Source organism: Corvus brachyrhynchos, unplaced genomic scaffold, assembly GCF_000691975.1.
Source record: "Corvus brachyrhynchos isolate BGI_N302 unplaced genomic scaffold, ASM69197v1 scaffold117, whole genome shotgun sequence".
NCBI lineage: Eukaryota > Metazoa > Chordata > Aves > Passeriformes > Corvidae > Corvus > Corvus brachyrhynchos.
Window position 1 is genome coordinate 1,854,300 of NW_008238833.1, and position 22,159 is coordinate 1,876,458.

At 36.7% G+C, this 22,159-nt stretch overlaps 1 long non-coding RNA gene across 1 annotated transcript in view; it reads right to left on the reverse strand.

Moving 5' to 3' along the window:
- Positions 1-21,187, reverse strand: part of LOC108447642 — a 30,635-nt gene extending 9,448 nt beyond the window's left edge. The window contains exons 1-4 of the long non-coding RNA XR_001863307.1: positions 21,148-21,187; positions 20,745-20,803; positions 9,212-9,243; positions 826-875 (exon numbers count right to left, since the gene is read on the reverse strand). This is a non-coding gene — a long non-coding RNA (uncharacterized LOC108447642). The remainder of the gene's footprint in view (positions 1-825; positions 876-9,211; positions 9,244-20,744; positions 20,804-21,147) is intronic.
- Positions 21,188-22,159: the final 972 nt, after the last annotated feature.

Below are 22,159 nucleotides of genomic sequence, written 5' to 3' on the forward strand. Positions count from 1 at the left end.
GCTTGGGGGGGAGTTTGTCTATTCTTAAGTGTGGATCACAGAGGCGGTCACAACTTTAAGTGGCTTAAAGAATTGTCCATATTCAGATTGGCCAGCTGATAGGTTCTGTCAGGTCCCAGAGGAAGCTGTGAGCACCCCTTTGCAAGAACATCACTTCCGGGACTATGCTTGCTAACCTATGACATTCTCCACCTCTCACCTCTATGAAGACACATTTAAGAATTATTATCAAAATTACATTCAACTTCTACACCAAATTCCACCCCTAGACAGTTCACTACAATTACAATATGTTTCCCACTCATTCTACTTATGACTTAATACTTGCTTTGCCCAGTATTCCTCCTAATTAATCTTTATCTCACAGCTCATACTTGCTTTGCCCAGCATTGTTATCAGTAGGATAACAATACAGTTATCCTAACAGGGAACGTGATAACCAATACACTGTTGCAAACTTAGTCACTGTTTTCAGTGGACTTCTAGCCTGAATGTCACTGACCTCAGTGATTACATCAGAGGCTGATACAGTTGTTCAGTTTTCTCATGCCTTTGAAAGCACTAAGATCTCCTATAAACAAGCTGGATTTTGTTAGCAGACTGAAGCAATACACACTAAAGCCATATCACCTGCGATATTATACAGTTGATCACCAGCTCTGCTCCAAATATAGATTTAGACTGGTGATATTAAAGTTTGAAAAAATGGATTATCAGAAATTGTATCCCCAAAGAGAGATATTTATATAGAGGAGATTCCTACTACAAATTCTTTATTGAGCTTGTATTGATTGCTGTTGGAAGTAAAAAAATGGCTAGATTTACCTTCTTACTGCATCATCTGTTGGGAAACTGGATCTTCACTTACACAGATGCTAAAGGGAGTGAATAGACAGATGACAGACAGGAAGACAGCCATTGCACTCAAAGTGCAGACAAAAGACATAAACTCTATGCATGACAATACTGTAAGACAGTTGTTTGCAAAAGGGAGAAAAATGAGGGTATGAATAAAAAAGGTTAATTCAAATGTGTGAGGACAGCTTACAATTACTCAGAAAGAAATTTGATCAGGACCCATTCAAATTCATCAGCTTTTGCAAAAAGTCATCTGCTAATAATACAGTTGTTTAGGAACTTATTTGTCTTATTACAAAGACAGTGGTAAATTTGGAGAAAACTGACCAGATGAAATCTTAACCTCACTGAGTTTCTGAACTCACTGAGTATCTGTTCCTCTTCCAGGCCAGGATTTCAGCTGTTGTGCCCTTTACTTGGAGGTCTTCCATTCATGCACTAACCAGCTATTTCACTGGTGAGATCTAGTGTAAGTCAGATCTGTCCATTTCATTAAAGAAAAATATCTGATGGTTTAATACTACCGGCAAAATTGTACAAGTCATCTTTTCTTTATCTATGGTATTCATGTGGCTATAAAACTAAAAATAAAAGCAGGTATTTTGTGTACCCTGGATTGACAGCCTAAAAACCAAAGTAATATACTGTCATCCAAACTTTCTTACTGAATGAATAATGCATTGAAAAATAATTTTATATTAATTCAATCAAAAAAAATCCACCTTCAATATTTAATTTGTAGTGATCAGTCTTTTCCACTAATCCATACCAGTGTGGAGGTTCTAAGGCAATATTGTTATGTGCAGATCTCAATACCCTCAAAACTGAACAGAAGCAGCCTGTTCAATGATAAGAAGACTGTAACCCTGAGGAAAGACTAACAAAGGTGATATTTGTTTCCATGTCTAGTGAAGGTGATATTTGTTTTGAGATACTAGGAGTAGCTATTGACCAGAAACAATGACTTCAGGAAATAAGTATGTAAAATTTTGGGACAGCCAATGCATCACTTACATGGCTCTAACTTCCAGTACAGAAAGAGAATGACAGGTGTATGTATTTGTGCTTTCTTCCTGAAGCAGTTTGTTGCCAAAATCTTTCTTTCCCAAAGGTTAGTCTACACTTTTTTTCTATTCTAAAGAAGTATAATTTTGGAGAGGGTTTCTGATTGCATTTCTTTTAACTAGTTGTCTCATAGATATATTTAATAGAGAAGGATGAATATAAAATATTACAGTAGCCTGAAGTCTGCAGTAGTTTGTAAAGTAATTTGTGCTTAAATGTGTGATGTAAAAAGATTGGGGATTTTTAACTTCTCCTATAGGCATGTTTTTGAATTTTTGCAAGTGGATTAATCTATCTACATGACAAAGTGCTCAGGCATGTAAATACCTGTGACCTGAGCTGAATTAATCTACTGTGATTCAATACCAGAACTTGACTGCAACTAATAAAGACTGATGGAAAAATGAAAGTTTCTGATTCACCTAATGAGTTTATTGGTACATTTAGAGCTATTCATGTGGCAAACCTTTTAGCATTTATATTGGGATATTTCTATTTACAAACAGCAATTCTGATGTTTACATTTGCAGTTAAACATGTTCTAGGTATATGGGTTTTGTTCTGCAGCTTCTGTAATTTGTTTGAAAGTGTCTGATAGTTTTTCATGATGGTTTTATTTTCTTTATGCCTAAAATGTTTTGTTTGTTTTTTTTTTTTACTTAAAAAGGGGATGATAAGGCTAAAACATATGTTTAAAGACATAATTATTGAGAAAATAATCTGTTCCGCTAACTTTATGTGATTCATTTTAGTGGGTATTGATTACAGAAAAATTGAGATGCACACTTTTCATGTTTAACTAAAGAACAGAGCAGGAGTTGCATGCCTATTGCTTTCTTATGCTTAAGCGCGATTGGAACTGAATTTGCTCAATTGCAGCAGAAATTTTCCTGCATATTCTGAGCTGCCAGATGTGGTAAAAATCTTTATCAAAGTGATGTGTGATAAAATGTCATGTATCTGGCAAAATCTGCATTTTTTTCCTGAGCTGCTAATCCCACAAGGATTTGGAGTAAAAATTTTTTTAGCAAACCATTAGTTCCAGGAGTACAGATGGAGAAGGAAGAACCTCTTATGGAAATGACTGAAGATGGTAGGACTGAGGAAAAAGAAGTTGCACGGGGGAGCAGACATTTCAAGAGCCAGAGGTTAACACAAAACAGTACAATAGGGATCAAAGCTCTGATTCTTGAAGCAGTAGTTGCCGACGTGCACGTGTGCAACCTCCTGTTAAAGTCAATGGAGATAAGATAAGCAGTAGACCTTAACTCAGCTTACCACATGTACAGATTTAATTCCTGTTTTCAAGGACAGGCAGCAAACTGTATTTCAGACTTGCATCTGCACAGGGGTGGAAGCTGTGACTTAGGAAGCTGGGGACACCTGGGTCAAGCCCTTCAGGCTGAAAGCTAAAGGCCAGGCAGGCAAGGAAGCCGGGGCAACTAAGCTAGACTGCATTTGTCTAACCCAAACCAATTTTTTCATCCTGTTTATAAATTTCAGACTCCTTCTACACATTAAAAGTACAACGAATGTTTAAAAGCTGTCTTTTTATAAAAAAATTCTGAGAAATGGGTGACCTTAAATAAGTGTAGTGCCCTTGTGGTGGGTTGAAACTGGCTAGATGCCAGGTGCCCACCAAAGCTGCTCCATTGCTCCTCTACCCAGCTGGGCAAAGGAGAAAAGTTATAACAAAAAGCTGGTAGAATGAGAAAAGGACCAGGAGACATCACTCACCAATTACTGTCACAGACAAAACAAACTTGACTTGGGGAAATCAGCTTTTCTTACAAATCAAATCAAATCAGGGTAGGATGAGAAATAAAACCAAATCTTAAATGACTTTCCCACCACCCCTCGCTCCTTCCCAAGCACAGCTTCACTCCTGATGTTTCTACCTCCTCCCCTCCCTCAGCAGCACAAGGGACTGGGGAATGGGGCTTGCGGCCAGTTCATCACAGCTGTGTCTCCTGCTCCTTCCTCCTCAAAGGGGGACTCCTTTTGCTGGGAAAAACTCTAGTTGTGGCAAATAGTGTTTAGTCTTAGTGATGCTGACATCTCGAGAGCCAGAAATAGTTAACCATTTGCTCAGGGAGTTACAGGAAATGAGAAGGGGGTTGAGAAACAAGGTCCTTCCTAGTTGTTGCAAAATGTGGAATATGTAAAAACTTTCTTAAGGATGTTCTTTAATGTTTCATCTTTATAACTTACAAGCCTAATCAACAAGAAGGGAGATTTAATCCATGAAACAGATAGCAGCTAACAAGCAAGCTCTAAGTGATATCCATGTGTTAGAAAAACAAATAAAAGTTTAGGGCTTGACATGCTTCAATGAGCTCCGACTTGGGGGGAGGAGCTAAGAAAGCTTGGGTGGAAATGAGGAGTTTATGGACCACAAGAACATTTGGCAGTTCTCCCAAGATGAGGAAAAAAAATAGTAAAACCAGGTCAGTAATTCTGCTGGAATCAGCTCCAAGTGGGTAAAAGGTAATTCTGGTAGGGGCAGTCTGCAGCTAGCAGCCCACAGATCACTGATCCAAGAAATCCACTGACCAAAAAGAAGAGAAAGACTGAGCAAGCAGACTAATTAGCATGAGAAGCAAGAAAATCATTAACCAATAGAAGATAAAATGCTAATTAATAAGAGAACTTGTAGTCAATGAACAAACAATTTCTTTGTTTGCTAAAATGTATAAATAGTTAAAAGTTTTGATAATTGGTGTGCATGTTAGGAGGAGCGATTCCTCCACGCACCTGGTGCCGAACTAAAGCAATGCCTGCTTTCTAGTACTGAAATCATAGTGTTAGAGAGTTTTATTTTCCCAGTGGTTTTGGTGACACTCAATGCTCTTCTCTTGCCCCAGCCTGGGGTCCCTCCTATGGGAGACAATCCTCCAAGAACTTCAAAACTCAGGAATGAGTCCCTCCCACAGGCTATAGTTCATGAACTACTTCAGCATAGGTCTCCCCTCATGGCCACAGGTCCTGCCAGGAACATCAGCGTGGGCTGCCATGCTCCAGTACAGACTTCCCACAGGTCACAGCCTTCTTCTGGCACCTTTCTCCTCTGGTGTGGGGTCCTCCATGGCCTGCATGGTGACAGCCTGACTCACCATGTTCTGCACCATGGACTGAGTTGGAGCACCTCCTCCCCCCCTTCCTTTTTCACCAGCCTTGGCGTCTGCAGGGCTGTTTCTTTCCCACATTCTCACTCCTCACTTTTGGGTGCTGTTACACTGTGTGATTTTTAAATACATTATCCCAGAGGCACTACCACCATCACTGATAGGCTCAGCCTTGGCCAGCAGTGGGTCCTTCTTGGAGCTGGCTGGCATTGGCTCTTTTGACACACAAGATCATCACAGAATCCATCCCTGTAGCCTGATCACTACCAAAATCTTATCATGCAAACCAAGTACAGCACGGAACTTTCACCGAGTTCAATTTTGCCATTTAGCCTTAAAATTATAAAACCAAATGTAATCCCTAGACTATGAAAAGTTGCATTTCCATATGGAAGCATAAACATAAGTTGTTCATAGAAGAATTCAAAAAATAATGAATTGTAAAAAATAAAAGTAATGTTATCCTGTTCAAAAAAATCAAAGTCATTTCCATTGCATAGATTTATCTTCATTACATTTGGAACTAATTCTGTTCAATCCTACTTCTATGCAGACAAAAAGCAAAACTGACATCCATCAAGAACAGCCCTACAATATCACCAGCTTATTTGTATTCCCACACTACATCTCCATGTTGTCAAGAGGGAAATCAGGCCCTGAATTTAAAATTAAAGCCAAAATAGTCCTAAACCATACTTTTGGGTTTTGTTTAGTCTAGGTTTTTGCGGGTTTTTTTTTTTTTTTTGGGAGGGGCAGGTGTTCTCTATTTTTTTTTAATTTATCTAATGCTCAGATGGTTTTTGTGTTTCAAAATAATGTATTAAATTTTCAGGGCTCTTGGTGCCTTTGAAAAACTCTTTGAAGAGTGAGCTCTCAAATGCATCAAATACAATTGCTCACCCTACGATGTAAAATAATTCAAACAATCATGCAAAACCATGACTATGAAAGAGCAATTTTAAACTGTAACAGAAAAGATGCCTCAGATGCACAATTACTTACCAAAAAAATATTTCAAAGAAATACTACAAAAATAAAAAAGTAATTTAAGGATTTTCTGAGGGTTAGAGATAAGATCTCCCAACTATGTTTTCAAGGAACTCGAAGGAATGATATCAGGTTAGAACCTTAGGAGAGAAGGCTTAATGATCACGTAACACAGATTTGACAGCAGCTCAATGTCATTAATTCCTTCACCATTTATATCTGTAGCTTAAACGTAAGGGTCAGGGTCAGGTTTTTTTTATTTATAAATGTAGAAGTAGAAAACATCATCCCAAAAGACTTCAGCTGCCTTTTGTGAAGAGATTTCACTTTATATATAAATTTCTAAGTCTGGAAAAAAACCTTAGGTGGATTTACAATTCATTCAGATTTCTTTTTTCCACCATCCTTGGTTGCTAATATATTCATCATATTTTTTTTATTATTCTTCTAAAGTGGAACATTTTGGACTCAGAAATGGTGTTTTCTTTTTCAGCATCACATCATGTGGCATGTGATATGTTTTGGCATGTTAGTAGAGAAACAACTGAAAAATCCAGAGTTATCAATTCTCAAATTGAAAAGATCATCTTGAAACTACTACATGTTCTAAAAGGACTAGTTTCATTTATAACTCATTCCTCAGTGAGAATAAGGAAAGGAATCATTGCTGTTTTAATTGCAGTTTCAGTAACACTACATGCAAAGCTGACTATATACTGTATTTATGTAGTTCTCAAAGCTGACAAAATTTAGAATATTATTTTGGTTTTTTGTTTTGTTTTGTTTTTCTGAGAAACTTGGTCAGTGTTTCTTGTGCTTCATTCCTGAATCACAGCTCATTTTAGTATATAGAGTTGCATTTTGATCTTATGTGTACAGGTATGATATAGATGGATAAAGAATTTGTGTGTGTTGGTACATGAGCTCAGCTGGTCAGTGCATGGTGCTAATAACGCCAGGGTTGTGGGTTTGATCCCCATATGCACCGTTCATTTAAGCATTGGAGTCAATCCTTGTGAGTCCCTTCCAACTCATAATATTCTGTGATTCTGTGAAATTCCAAAGCCTCATTTTCATCTGTTTCCCATATTTCTCCTGAGAATCAAACCTTAGAGGTATCTCTTCCCCTTTATCCCACTGCTTTAAGAAATCTGTTCAGCATTTTACCTTATACAATGGTGATGAAGAGCCATGAGCCTGCTGCAATCAGAAGTGCGATTGCAGCGATGGTAAGCTAGATCAAAACTAGCTCAGGCACTAAGTACAGATTATATGGGCTAACCCCAAACCTAAGTGCATTAGAGGTTATGCAGCCTGTAGGGACGATGTGGCCCATGCAGGTCACCACAGCTGCCATGTGGACTTTAACTGACCAAAGGTGGCTTGAGAACATGTACAAACGTACAAAGGTACTACATCTCACCTGGCCAAAAGCTCTGCATGCCCCCTGGTTTGCTCTCTAATGCAGTGGTGTGGAAACAGACCAACATGTCCTACATCAGAGCCACTGGTGCTGCTATTTCTTTCCACTGTTTTAGCTGAAAGGAAAATTTTTAAGAAAATATACTGTAATGTATGTGGTGCAGCTTGTCTGTTTACCTCATTCACTCTCCTTTCTTTAAATAGATATTTGCATATAAATTGCTTGGAAGAATATATTAGCAACCAAGGATGGTGGAAAAAAGAAATCTGAATGAATTGTAAATCCACCTAAGGTTTTTTTCCAGACTTAGAAATTTATATATAAAGTGAAATCTCTTCACAAAAGGCAGTTCCTTTAAGTTGTCAGCACTCCTGTGTTTGAAAATTATATCACCGTTGTAGAAATAAAATACCACTGAAAGCAGGATAATTAATAAAACAGGGGGAAGTTCTTCTCCTCATTTTGACTTGGAAGTTCAGTATTTATAAATGTAGCAGTTATTGTAGGGTAAAGAAGCTTGCTGACATATTGATTCAATTAAAAAACTTCAGAGTGGAAAAGAAGTGTGCAACAGCAAAATGTTGAGAAAAAAAATGAAACTGGGTTCAGAGAGAATCTAAGGAGGAATCTAAACTGAGGAAGCACAGTCTGAGGGAAAGATGACTCTTTGGAAGCAGATAATATGGAGGCAAAAGCAGAGTTGTGCATGAGCATATATAATGACACGTTTTTCAAATAACTCTTGCCAAACGTCTTCTGTTTTCCATGTATACCAACACAAATCAGATTTGTTAAAAGAGATGTTAGAAGACATAATTAGAGTGAGACAGACATAAACAATTCCAAATAATTTCCATAGTCTCTGTTCAGGCAATCAGTGAAGAAAGCAAAAAAAGAGATACACAGACTAGCAGAAACTAAAAAAATTCATGATTTACAAAAAACAGAAGACAAAGAGAGGAGAAGGACATGCTTTATAAGGTCATGATTTTTGTTTCATGTACTACATGAAAGGATTGATAATTTTTTTGAGTGACCAGTTTTAAATATATATATAATATATAAATTATATTGATAATAGATACTTGTTATTTATTTATAATAGATATTACAATATATGCCCATCTATATAAAAATAAATTAATACTTCCTAGCTTTCTTTGCTGCTTGTCTGCCTTTTTGAGATTTTGGGATGCATTTGAAAATACATAGTTGAGTACTGGTTCATTGAGAGACCTGAACTCTTTTCTTTAAATGAAATCCAGTCATCTCCACTAATTATAGATGTCCAAGTGCTTAAATTTCAAATAAAAAAACCTTTTTTCATTGTAAAACTCTGAATGAAAAGTGAGAAGACTGAGTGTGTTCTATTTAATTAGAAGAAAACCAAGATGTGTTACCCGGATAATTACAGTTCTGTTAGCCAGCATTAATCTGAGGTCAATAGCTGACTTGGACTTGACTACTAAAAAGATAAAGTAAAATAAAACAAATAAACAAACAAAAAAATCCAAACCAAACCAAACCAAAACAAAAAACAAAACCCAAATATAACCCCCAAATATATATATATAAAATGGATTGTGACAAACTAGATTTATCTACTACTTTCTTCTGCCTATTTTTTGAAAGAGACTAAAGATTACCTGGAAAAGGTAATAGTGTTTACAGACTATAGTGGGAACTGTGGGACATTGGGTTTGGGACCACAAAACATTTTGGTGATATTGTGTATATTTAGAGTTGTACTTACCATGCATCAAAATTCATTTTGTAACCTGAAACCTAAAGCAATAAACAACAGTCAGTTGTTTCAGGACCTGGTTGTATTTGCCGCATGATTTTCATAAATAGTCTGGGAAAATTCCAGTATATATGTATCAATATAAAGAATCATTCCTTACTAAGTAATGCTCCCAAATATCTAATGGATAGGAAGTAAGCACACCCCTCACTCTATCTCTTCTCTTCAAGAAGGCTAAAGAGGGACTTTTTATGAAGGCAGTGATAGGACAAGAGGAAGTGGCTTTAAACTGAAAGAGGCTAGTTTTAGATTAGATATTAGGAACAAATTCTTTACTGTGAGGGTGGTGAGACACTGGCACAGGTCCCCCAGGGAAGTTGTGGATGTCCCATCCCTAGAAGTGTTCAAGGCCGGGTTGGACTGAGATCTGAGCAACCTGGTCTAGTGGAAGGTGCCTCCACCCATGGAAAGGGATTTGAGCTAGATGAATTTTAAGGTCCCTTCCAACCCAAACCAATCTACTATTCTGTGATTTACCCCCTGGACCATAAATTGGTGTCATCAAGGAAAGTAGGCACAAATTATTTTTGATCAGGGACTTCTCTTGTGGAATATCAGTTGTGGTAATCTGATTATTACAGATATTAGCAGACTATACTATCACAAATGGGATTTATTTTAGTACAGCATTAAACAGACAAGATTCAGATTTCTGAGGAGATCATAAATTGCACGGTTGAGATGGCAAGAACACTTGTGTATTTATGAATGTTTGGAAAATCACAAAGTGTACATGTGTTAGGTAGATCAGACAAAGAAAATGATCAGAAGGCAGCACGGAGTATGTTGAGATGGCTGGGAAGAGCAATAAATCAAAATCTGTTAAATTCCCTTTAGAGGTTGGGGATTTCGGTTACACCTTCTATCATTGTAGCAGGTAAGAATATGATAATTCTGCTACTTAGATTCACTTTTCCTATTTGGTGAGACATTCAAAGACAAATTCAAAGGGAAAATGAGGAGCAGTAGGAAATACAGAGGACATAGAAGGACATATGGGTTTATGTTTATATCCTCAGATTATCAGGGCCTTGACAACAGGCTGGCAACAGATTTTACTTTTGTACTTTGGTTCCTCCTCCATTCTCCTCAATCTGAGATACTCTGTTTGGGCTTGTTTCTTCTTATAGAGAGACAGAATCTATCTACTCCTGTGCTGCTGGTTAAACAGTTAGACTTTTCTTTTTTCCTAGTAAAGAAGAAGGGGAAGAACAGAAAAGAATTCACAAGTGGAGCAGGGGCAAAGTAGATTCTACAGGACTCTCAGCAGGACTTCAATTAGTTCAGCACTACTGTGTACTGCTCATTTTTAGTCCTGTTAGAGCACCAAACTGGTGGTCAACGAGCTCTTTAAATCATAAAGATAGAATCTGCAGAGAAATGCAAAAGCCTAATAATTTTCCTCTTCTCAGAAGTATTTTCCCAAAATTTTCTCCATGCTCTGTCCACATCTAAGTGCCCTTTTTTCAACCTGTTTAAGAGGTGATGGATGAGACATGAGCCCCAAACTTCTGTTATAGTTGTAGGTCTTTTGTGCCAGTTAACATAGTCAGTTATATTTCTTTTGCATCTTCTCTGCATCATTGAGTTGCATTGTTGTCATAATGAACATTCTATATGACAAAATTCATAATCTTTTGCTTAGTTTCTTGCTCTGTTCATGTCAAACTAGTTTTTTGGCATAGGCTGTTAGCCTCCCTTAATAAAAGGCATTTCTGTATTCTGTGCAAGAATAACTCTCTGGCCCTGAGACTTATTCTTCTTGTATCTTGCCGGCAGGAAGGAAGAGACTTTGTGCACTGACATGCTGCATGATCTCCTACATAATGAAAATGCAGCAAATGTGTTCGAAGTGAAAGGAAATGGAGAATGACAATAGGGGTCCTGTTATGTAAAATCCTCTTAGCTTTTCAAATGTCACTTTCAGTTGTCATGATGAAACTCTGAATGAAGGAGGAAAACAAAAGACCTCTAACGAGGGCGCACAGAAAGTACTGCACATTGGGAGTGGGTTTCTGCAGAGTGTTGATGCCAAGGTCCAATATTAGGAGGGCAGTTACACTACTGGGAGATGTTATCGTCCAGATAAGATATTAAAATGATGTCCCATCTGCTTATTTTTAACATCATTTTGAGATGGTAAAGATCTCATGATATCAGCTCGAGGGACATGATTGTGGTGGTGTTAGGGAGGATGGGGATTAGGGAATAACTTTCCTTCCAGCTGGAAAAATCATCCTTTGTTAAATATTATCATTACAAATTAATTAGCAGTGTAAAAATCATTCATGACTGTACAGCATGCAAGATGTTATACAGGACAGACTGGTGACCATTCTGGTCTGTGTAACAGAATGCACTAAAGCTGTTTAATTGTGACGTTACCTGTGAAAGTGAAAAGAAAACAATGTGCTGATGATATACTTGCAGAAGCACCTTTCTTCAAGTACACTTCTGCTTGCTGAACAAAAAATTCTACATAAAATCAGGTAGAGTTTAGGAAGAAGAAAAGTTTTGAAGAAAAGTTGTGTATTTAAATGCTCAGTGATGGACTTAAGTGAGTATTGCCAGACAGATATTTCAGTCATCTGCTTTCTTAAATTCTCATTTCAGTAAAAAGATTCCAATTCAACATTTGAATTATATCTGTCTTGGGGTCACTTTCAAGTATAAGCTGCCATAACTGCAAAAGAAATATAATAAATCACAGTCCCAAAAGGTTATTTCCATGGTCTACCCAGGACTTAATTACGTAGCATGCAAAGCTTCTGAAACTATACCTGCCATCTGTAGACACAGTCCAGTGGGTAGATGGTGAGACAGCATGTCAGAACTCCCCACAATTTTACTTAGGCACAGGCTCTGAGCAAGGATACACAAATGTTTTGATTATTCTGCCTGGAGAGGCACATGGTGCCTTTCAACTCCCAAGTTAACAGAGCCACATTCCCTGTCTCAAAGTTCAGAGGAGAGGATGAGAGAAAGGAGAATATGTAGTAAATATCATGAAAGGGTGCACCAGAATCAGATAATCTGGAAGTATAGAGAAAGGCTCTAATATGCAAAGGGAGACAGAAAGTAAGAATCGGTGGAAACAGGAAAGCAGACAGAAGTTGCAACAGGGTACTTTCCACAAAAATATTTGCTAATTCATATTGTCTTCTGTTGGAACTCAAGCAAGAGTTGCAATTTAGTATTGATACTCTTTGTAACAAAGTTAGCAGCTTCACTTCTAGCTTACTGCTTCTAAAAAACCAGAAAGTTAAAGAAAGGTGCATTACGCATGTCCAGAGAAGAGATAGTTAGTTGTTTGATTGCAATCTTTTATACATTTTGATAATTAAAGTTAGGTTTTTAATCTTTGGTTTTGCATATTTGAGGTAAATCTTAGCAATGCTGCAATTATATGTGTATGCTACCTGGATACTGTATGACCATACACTTATACATTGTACAATGAAAACAGTGAAAATTTAATTACACAGTGGTCTAAGTATTTATAAAAAATCATTGGTTTAAACTGTTGTCTATTAGAGTTTCAGGTGATTAAGTGCACTTACTAAATTTTGATGAACGTTCACAGGTAATTATATATGATACATAATCCATATGACACATAACTGTACTTGTTTTAAAGGATATTCCTTGGAAATCAAGACCACAAAAAAAAAAAAATCACATTAAATGAGTCTTTAAATGCAAAAATGTTCTTATTACTTCTATGAATTTGTATGTTGATTGAAATGCAACTTTATAAACACTATCTTTCTTTAATGCTCTGTATTATCTTGCTTCATGCTGGGAAAGATACATGGGTAAGTTATTGATCTGCAACTCATACAAGTTATTTGAAAGGAGTCATTTAATTGCAGACTAAATGTAAATATTGGTTTGTAGGTCCACAAAACAGAATAGTTATGGGGCAGTCACTTTTTAAACAAGACGAGGCTCAAAAAAAATTAATCAAAACACAGAACAAATCCCAAAATTCACTACCTTCTATAGATGTCAAGTACCAATGAAGACTTCAGCTTTAATATCAGGAACATACAATATTTAAAACATTATTCTAGGAAATAAAGGACATTTTTAGTTAAGGTAGGCATTTGAAGCAGAAGTTGATCTCCCACTAAACCCTATCAAAACTGAATCAATATTTGCAAAAATGTATCAAATGAATGAAAGTGTTGATTCTGTCTTTAAATAGATTCTGAAATACTCAAAGTGATAATTACCAGCATGTACATAAAATTATGATCAAAATCCTGCAGAAGTACAATGCTTTTGTACATGTATTAGCAGAGTCTCTATTCAAAATGTTACTGTGAGCCATGAAATATAAATAGCAGCTGAAATGTCAATCTATCCAAATGCATGATCATGTAAGATTAGATTCATAGGACCGTAGAACATCCTGAGCTGGAAAGGACACAAGAGTTTTCAAGTCCAATTCCAAACTCCATACAGGGAAATCTAAAAATTAAACCATATGTCTAAGAGCGTTGTCCAAAAGCTTCCTGAACAGTGACAGGCTAGGGGACATGACTACTTCCCTGGGGAGCTTTTTCTGATCACTGTTCATACTTTCAGTGAAGAACTTTTTCTTAATGTCCAACTTAACTCTTCCTGACAGTTTTCAGCCTTCCCCCTGTGGCCTATAAAAAAACACCAAAGAACAGCACCTCCCTCTCCACTCCCTTCATGTTGTTATAGGCAGCAAAGAGGTGACCCCTCAGCCTCTTCTCTGAGCTGAACAAACCTGTATCCTCAGCCACTCCTCATAAGTCATGCCCTTTAGCCCTTTCATCACCTTTGTTGCTCTTCTTAGGAGAGAACAATAATATAAAGATTAAGTTTGTGAACTGAGAATTCAGGGTTTATGTGTATTTTTTTCTTTCTGAATATTTTTCTTACACAATCTTTCTCAGAACTCATCTCACACAACTTAAGATACTTACTTAGATATGTACCATATCAGCTTCTGAATCATTCACCTCTATTCCTTTTCCTGATCAGTGCATAGGAGAAGGCACTTTGAGGCAAAATTAATCTACAAAAATTAATCTGAGCTGCCGGTTTGTGGTTTTTTATTCACTAGAAATTCTTTTTTCTCTTCACTGATTAAAGAGAGAATATTCAGTGTCTAGAAAAGGTGTGAATGTCTGTTGTACAGACATATAAAAGAAGGTAAGTACCGTTCCAACATTATGCTCCAAGTATTAACTTCAGCCTATAATTTAATGTCCATAGGACTGTAAATACCAGTATAAAGGCTAATAAATAAGAGTCAAAATCAATAATAAATCTACCAGCTCAACACTGTTTGGAGAATGATGAGCATCACTAGTAGGACAGGGAAGGACTTTATTCCCTCGCTATCCAGAAAAATTTTACTTCTGTTAATTACTCAACCAGACTATTTTTGCAATTGATTGACTTCACAGCATCATGATTTTAATGTCTAGCATGAACTTTTACATTAAATTAAAACTTAATTTAGCTAACTTAAGTTGTAGGAATCACAGAATTTCATCCAGCAACTCCTGCATCAGGCTCATGATTTGTATGAACCCTACACCTCCTGGAAACCACATCCATATCACTTGCAAAATAGTGGCATTTTCTTTTCACCAAATCACATTTAATTTTCAATTATGGTAGTGTTAATCCTCTTTTTAATATGTACAGGAAATAAAAAATATTATGGAGCCAGACTCCACTCAGTGCTATACAATCCATAGATGAGAAGCAGTGGCTATAAGCCCCGGAAATTTTAAGTGGGATATAAGAAGAAAAATTGCAGAGTAAATGGGTAGGGCCTGCAACAGAATGCTTAACAAGCCTGTGAAACCTTCACCCTCAGGGACTTTTAAATTTGAGTGTTCAAGGCCTTGCTCAAAGTGATCTAAATTTAAAGTTAGTACTGCTCTGAGCAGGAGAGCAGTCTAGATAACCTCTAGAGATCCCTTCCAAACTAAATGATTACATGAATCTATGATTTTAAGAGATGATTCTTGTTTGTCTTATGAATCAGCTATTTTCCAATCACTGGTTATTTTAGTGTGTTCAAGCTCTGTCTCCTATCAGAATTGTTTTTTCCCACGTCTGAACCTGTAGACAATGACTTCGTAATCTTATCTTGGGTATAATTTGCTAGTTTCCCAAATCTTGACCTGCCCTTGTAATTTTTCTCTGTAATATTTTTAATATATCAATATCCCTTTAAAAGACCATCTCCAAAAAATGCATGTAGGCGTGGTGGTAAAAGTCTCTCAAGTGCTGTACACAAATACACCCTCTTCACTTCTATTTAATATTTTTCTAGATATGCATTTAAAAACATGTTCACCTACTTAGCTGTAGTGTTGCTCAGGGAGCTTATGCTCACTTAAATAGTTACTATTTCCTCTAAGTCCATCAGTTTCACTGAACACCAGGACTCCATTTCTCATCCTGCAAGTGTGACCTACACATTTTGTTCCTTGATGCATGTCCTTTCAATTGGCTTTGTTAAACATATCCTGTTTAAACATATTGCTGAAAGAAAAGTTACTTCCTTCAGCAATATAATTTAGTTGAGTTGGTCTTTCCCCATTATTCCTCCTCACTAATTATCCATTATCAGCAAATTTGATCACATCATTGATGAAGAGGTTGAAAAGCAAGAATTAACTTTTCAGAGTAATCTGATTATGCATCCTGTTGACATTGATACTTCATTTGTAATTACTTTCTAAAACATCTTTCATAGCTGATATTTAAGCTTCATTGATTTTGCATAGCAGTATCTCCCACGAAAGGAAGAAAGACAAGGAAAGCTGTTTTATAGAAGTATAACTGCATTATGTCAATGCAGTTACCTGCTGCAGTTATCAACCAAACCTATTGTGCAAAAAGATCCCACATTTGTTTGACAAGGTACATTTTCCATAAGGCCAGGGTGACTGCCATTTTAATCTTTGCAGACAAAATCCCTTGTCAAAGTGCCATCACGTTCAAAAACCCCAGCTTAATCATATTATTTACCCTCCTTGAATATTGTTAGACCAGGTAACCAGTTTAAAAAAGAAACTAAAAATGCCTCAGTATCTAACAGAGACTGTTATCAAAGTAAACAGGGAAACATTATTGTCAGAAACACAAGCTTTCTTTGCACTCTTTTGATACTATGGATATTTTTTAATGATGAATGATATAAGCATTTTTTTGTACCTCCTAAAATGCAGTGGTTTCATAAACATATCCTATAATGCTGATGCTATTTATATTTCTTTTGTCTTTTTTATTTTTTTTGTCTCTTTTCCATGCATTCATTTATTCATTTATTGGGCATGATAAGGAAAATATGAAGAAAAACCTTCTACATTTTTTGAAAACATGCAGCAACATTGGTTTTATTATATAAAATACACTTAATAGTGGTTATATAAATGCCTAAAACATTTGCATAGTAAACCCAGAAATGTTGATTTGAGGTCATTATTAATTTCTAGATCACTGAGACTGAAATGAATGACTTCTTGATTCATGGGGAAGAAAAGGACAGCCTATCCTTCCCTTGACTTATTGATGTAACATTTCCATACCTGCTAACATGCAAAAATAAAAAAGGATGTTGCTTCTGTGATGTACTGGCCACTGCTTCTTTCTGGGATTATTTGGGTCTGAGTCAAAATCACATGAGGCTGCTGGTTCATGTATGAATCCACTGCAGATACTTTGACTAGGTCACACCCCTCTCTTGGTTATACAATGTAAAATGGATTTGCCTGTGTTCAGCAGCCACTTGGTTGTCGTGAACAGAAGCCTAGACAGTAGTCTGAAAATTCCAGAAAAAAAGGGGTAGACTCACAATAAAAATGACAGAAAATTAATGCATTTTCAGTTGTTTAGATTTACAATTTTTTGAAGTTCTTTCTTGTCTTATGTACAAACTTTATCTTGTTATTTAATATCTGGAGTCACAAACTGGAAATTTTACAGGACTTTTCTAAACTCCCTCTATTCTATGTTTTGCAAGCACTTCTGCTAATCAATACTTATATATTGGAAGAGAATGGTCATCAAAGATAAGTGAAATAAAAATGTACCAGTCAGTCTAATAATCAAGGTATGAGTTTAAAAAAGAAAATCTGGTATATTATAATGAATGTTTTTATTAGGCTTCCAGCATTTTTAAAGACAGGCCTTTAAAAGGTTATGGTGTCAAAACCAAATTAGGTACATAAAAGGAAGTATTCTAATTAACTACATCTAAATATGAACATTAATTTACATATAATTATTTTATCCCTTTAAGTTCTGTGTAGCTTTTGAGGAAAAAAAATGGCTAAATTAACAGCATATAATTTTATTGATGCCCTTTTCCATAAAGGGATAATTTGAATGAATTGCTGAGCTGGTGTATTAGGACACAACCAAACTGGAAAGCAGCCAGCTGACATTCTGAGAAGTCCATGTAATAGTATACATTAGGCTAAAGCAGCTACCAGATATATTATCCCAAAGCCTCTTGAAACTCTTAACACTGGGTCTGCTGAGAATGTGCAGCAGAAAATCAGACTAGGTATTGTCAGGAATCTACCTGGAATTTCAATTAAAATCTTGTGGAAATCTCCCTGATTCTTTATTCTTCTTTTAATTATTGCTTGACCACCCCAGTAAATTGGTCTAATCTCATTGAAAATATCATATTGAAACTTTCTGGCCAGCATAGTAAATAATCATCAAAAGGCAGTTGTTAACTAGTTACACTGGTAAACCTAATAGCCAAGGGACAAATCTGAACACATTATTAATTTGTTTTATGCATGTTCAATGCTGCATAAGACATGGTTTTACTCCAGAGATACTCGTAATCTGAACAAACTAACATGGCCATCAAATACAATGCTCTGTTCTAAATTAGAAATTTATTGGAGTGACTTCTGTGTATATGACTTATTTTGAACCAACCAATAACCCAGGGCAGATGTCACGGTTTAATTACAGTAGGCAGCTGTCCTGATTTTTGATGGGATAGAGTTAGATTTTTTTCCTTGTAGCTGGTACAGAGATGTGCACTGGATTTAGTATGGGAATAATGATGACATTGGTTGTTGCTGAGCAGTGATTATTGTAAGTCAAGGACTCGTCAGTGCTCTGCCAGTGAGGAGGGGCACATGAATCTGGGAAGAGGCATGGCTGGGACAGCTGACCTGAACTGGCCAGAGGGATATTCCACACCACAGAGCATCATGCTCAGTGTATAAACTGGAGGGAGTTGGCCAGGAGGCACCGATCGCTGCTGGGGGCAGGCTGGGCATCTGTTGGCAGGTGGTGAACAACTGCATTGTGCGTCACTCAAACATCTTGTGTTCTACTTTTCTCTCTCTCTCCTTTTCGTTGCAAATATTATAATTAGTAGTATTAGTATTATGCTATTTCACTTTGTTTTAATTATTAAACTGTTCTTATCTCAACTTTTAAATTTTTTTCCTGATTCTACTGCACCTCCCACCAGGGGAGGGAAGAAGTGAGTGAGCAGCTAGTCCACACACAGCCAGTTGCTTGCTCCCCCACAGCAAGATGGGGGGAGATATGGGAGGGTAAAAATGAGAAAACTTGTGGGTTGAGATCATAAGGACAATGAAAAATTTTAAAAAAATTAATGAAAAAAGACAACAAAGAGAGGGGAAGGGAAGGAAACTACAAGGAAAATTGGTGATGCAAAAGAAAATAATTGCTCTGCACCAATCAACTGATGCCCAGCTCATTCCAGAGCAATGCCAACCTCAGACAACCTCCTCTCCCCAGTTTCATTGCTGAGCACGGTCTCATACATTATGGGACATCCTTTGGGTCAGCTGGAGTCATCTGTCCCAGCTGTGTCCCCTCCCAATCCCTTGTGCATTGTCAGCCTCCTTGCTGGTGGGGTGGGGTGAGCAGCAGAAAAGGCTTTGACCCTGTGTAAGCTCTGCTCAGCAGCAATGAAAACATCCCTGTGTTATCAACACTGTCTTCAGCACAAATCATAGCCCCATATCAGCTACAATGGATATATTTAACTCTGTCCCAGTCAAAAACAGTGCAGTCTGAGTGTTTAAATGCAAAATATTATTTAATTATTCACTGTTAGGAAAAACCATTATACTGACAGTTTCCAGGAAAGGATCCTGCCGACAATGAGATAAGAAAGAAAAGCTGTAATAAAAGTTGTATGATTTTTTTTCTGCAGAAAAAAACAAGCATGGCTTGCCCAAACAAGAGGAATTTTACCTTTCAATTTCTAATGTGCACACCAGGTTTATGCCGCACTTGTATTAAAATCCACTCAGTTCAATGCCTGTCTGCAGGAACTGCATATTTATAATTAAAAGGAGATTAAGGTAATTTACTACTCTCTTGTCTGCTGCCCACTAATTTTCTTTCAAAAGGAACAACAGCACACTAACCACTTGGATGAATTAAGGGACTGGTAAATAGTATAAGTGGACATTATCACATCTTTTCATACTAATCGAATAACAGGATTGATCTGTTTTTTCCTAACAGTGACAAGGAAGCTAAAGCTTTCTGAGATTAGAGTGTCTCTGGGTTACCTTTTCAATCAAGAAGAGGATCTAGATTTCCAGTGCCTTAATATTTTCAACAGGCACTTTTCATTTATTCGTAAAAAGCCTGGTATTCATCTGACCATGTGTAAATCTGTATGTGAGCTGAGCACTGAGCTCCTCATACAGCAAAGAGAAATAAGCATTTTAGCAGGCAGTTCACTATACACTGCATAGTAATACAAATCATACCCTAATGTTTTTTTGTCTTCTTTCTTCCATGAATAGTAAAGTAGGATGACTAGGTCAAGTGCAGATGTCTATACTGTGGTCGTCTAGATCAACATTCATAAGCTGATAGCTCTGTAGCAGCATGTAAGGTGCCCTAGCGCACCCAAGACATTTACACAAGGCTCAAAAATATGATACAGGGTCTGTGGGAGATTCATGTTATTCTTTAGTGATGGGTGAAGGATGTAGCAGGAAGTACCCTTGACTTTGTATAAAATCCCCAACTATCTAAGTTAGGTAGTCAACTTCCACCTTTAGACGTAGTGAATCCCATTCAAGTGACTGAACGTGTCATATTTTGAGCAATTATCGTCTTTCTTCAGTGTTTCACAGATCCTGTTACTTGTTAAACCACACAGCTGGGAAACACTGATTCAATAAAAGTAGCATGTAAGTACTATGGATTGTGTGGTATAGCACACTAACAAGATTGTTTCAATTTTTAAAAAATTTAATTTTTCTATTGGAGTAAACTGTTGAGCTTTGAAGTTTATTCACTGTGCATTTGCTCAAAACAGTGTAACATTGCTACTACTTCTTCATTATAAATGGTATATGAAATTTTGTGTGACACTGACAGGCACTATGGGATAAATATTTTACTTTTCCATTGGGATTTATCAGCTACCTAACAACTGAAAACACAGGAAGTAACCCACCTTCCACAGTCCAGGCTTATTGTTCAGCCTATTGGATAAATGAATGCATCTCTTGAAACCTGTTAAAAAATTAATCACTTTTAGGATGCACAAGACAATACTAGCTCCAGTAATGCATGCATTCCTTTGGCATAGATTACTGTATAATATTTAAAGACAGCTGTTTCTGCAAAAGCCAGAAATGATAGGACAGATGGATAGGCAGAGGGGTAGCAAATTCCTCAGAGGGCTTTATCAACTGCTTGCCATATTCAAAAGGTAGAAGACAATAATTTACAGTGTAGCAGAGCTTACATTATATAGTCAGTGTAAATATTTTGGCTTGTTAAGCTGACCAAGTTTTTGATACTTGCATTAATACACTTGCCATCCTCTTCTGCTGAGGGAACTCATTTCAACTTACATGATTTAGCATCTGAAAAATGCCATTTCAAGGGCACCAGTCTCTATCTCTACAATAAAAAACAATCAAATAATCATTAAAAAAGTCCACATGACAGTACAAGATCCTGTAAATAGCACGAGTCCATGTTATACCCTTTCATATCACTTCTGTTTCTGCCCATGTGGCAAATCTTTTGCAATTTATCAGTTGCTATTTGTGTCATTATATGAAGATTGAATGGGCCAGGCTTTTTGTGTTAAGAGTTCTCCCACCAAAGACTGGGGTTTCAATATAAAATTATAGTTTATAAGCAAGAAAACAAGCAAATGTGATACTCTTCCAAATTGCAGAGTATTTATTTGCAACATAAATTTATTATTGTGCGGCTATATACAAAATGAGTGCTTCTCTACTCAGTGTCTCCTTATGAAAGCAGCTCAGTGTGTTCTCCCTCTTACTTAAACTATGATTCATGAAGTCACCCTAGTTACCGCATAAAGGTAAATAAAGCTGTGCACAGAGGATATAAGCTACGAAGCACACAGAAGAATCCAAACAATAGAGTAAATGCACATTACCACACTAACACAACGTCCCAGCACTCCATGCACTCATAAGTGTTTAAAATGACTGTGGCTTGCTTTAAAAAGCAAGCTATTTGAGAGACTAAATATAGAGCATACATGGTGCGATGCCAATTCAGTCTCTAAAAATTGAAATCATTCAGTCTTACTCCAGCTGTACCTCAACATTTACACCTGAGAACAGATTTTTATTCCTTAAAATGTGGATGGTAAACATCCACCATATTTTTAAAATTATTCGGTTGAATTATTTTTTTAGAAATTGTGAGAGTTAAGAAATTGTTGCTTTCCAGTTATTGATTCAGTGTTCCAATCTTACAGCCCATGTTCATAATGGGTGTGTTTGTGGCAGGATTTCCACTGTATCTCTTCAAACAAAGGATCTGGAAATGTGTTTTAAAATAAAAGCTAAGAATTCTCTTGCTTTTAGATGATTTCAGTGACTA